This window comes from Sitophilus oryzae, unplaced genomic scaffold, assembly GCF_002938485.1.
Source record: "Sitophilus oryzae breed Bouriz unplaced genomic scaffold, Soryzae_2.0 scaffold_54_pilon_pilon, whole genome shotgun sequence".
NCBI lineage: Eukaryota > Metazoa > Arthropoda > Insecta > Coleoptera > Curculionidae > Sitophilus > Sitophilus oryzae.
In genome coordinates, this window is record NW_022147140.1 from 508,273 (window position 1) to 509,441 (window position 1,169).

At 31.1% G+C, this 1,169-nt stretch overlaps 1 long non-coding RNA gene across 1 annotated transcript; it reads right to left on the reverse strand.

The window, feature by feature from the left end:
* LOC115886960 lies at nt 1-959 on the reverse strand. Its single transcript, XR_004050975.1, has 2 exons — nt 648-959; nt 1-589 (listed from the first exon to the last, which is right to left on the reverse strand). It is a non-coding gene; the product is annotated as an uncharacterized LOC115886960 (long non-coding RNA).
* Nucleotides 960-1,169: the final 210 nt, after the last annotated feature.

Genomic DNA, 1,169 nt, shown 5'->3' on the forward strand with positions numbered 1-1,169 from the left:
TTTTTCACTCCCAGCTATTCCAACATGGCTTGGGACGTGGAATAATATAATTTTATAGCCCTTCCAGATCCTCATGTCTTCCTTGTAGTTCACCCAATAGAATCGTTCTCGCAGCTTCCTCCCAATTGGTAGTTGCTATTCATTCAGAATAGTGGATTTTAAATATATTTGGTAGTCGGATGGTTTAACTATCATAACTATAACTACTTTTAATAATTCTTTTTCTCAATTCTTTGCACTATAATTTGCATCCCACGTATTGTAATATTTTCCTTTGAATTTCGTTTCCTATTGTTCCATGGCTTGAGACGTAATGTTATAGCCCTTCCAGATCCTCATGTATATGTCCCTTTTTCTTGTAGTCCACCCAATAGAACCTTTCTCTTAGCTTCCTCTCAAGTTGGTTCATTAAGAATAGTGGATTTTAAATATGTTTTGTATTCGGATGGTTTAACTACTGTAACATCATAAATAAATTGTATACCAACACATAATGGCCAAACTTCAACAGACTTTAATATTCATAAGCCTCATCAGAAGAAAATATTTTTTGATCCAAAGTTTCTTTTTCATTATTAGAATAAATTACCTGCAATTTGTTAATTCATTACAACATTGAATAAAAGATGCAAAGTGTTTATACATACTATAATAGATAAATCTTCATTTTAAATTATGTGATAGATCTGCTTGCTTGTAGGATCTAGACTCATAAACTCAATAATTTCTTTTATTGATATAACCAATAAAGTGGTAATGATGAAATTTTGTTTTTGATTTGAGCAGTAGGGTCCATTATTTCCATTATTTGATGCTGTTATTGCTCTACAAAATGTTGATCTTTATCAAGGGATGTTTATGTGTATAATATTATTATTTATGTGTATAATAATACTGTATGATCGAAAAAACACGGCGTCCAGTGGGCTTGGAAATGAACATCTCGATGACATTCTCCATATCATTTTACATATAAAATGACAGCAATCTTCATTTCATAGGCATCGCTGACGCCGTTTTTTATTCGATCAAATTGTACTTTTTTATTCTGTTGTTGCTCTCATTTAATGGTTCCTGTTTTAGTTGCTGTTGTTCATATTTTGGTTTTTTATTCTGTTGTTGCTCTACAAAATGTTATTATTTATGTGTATAACATTACTTTTTGTGTG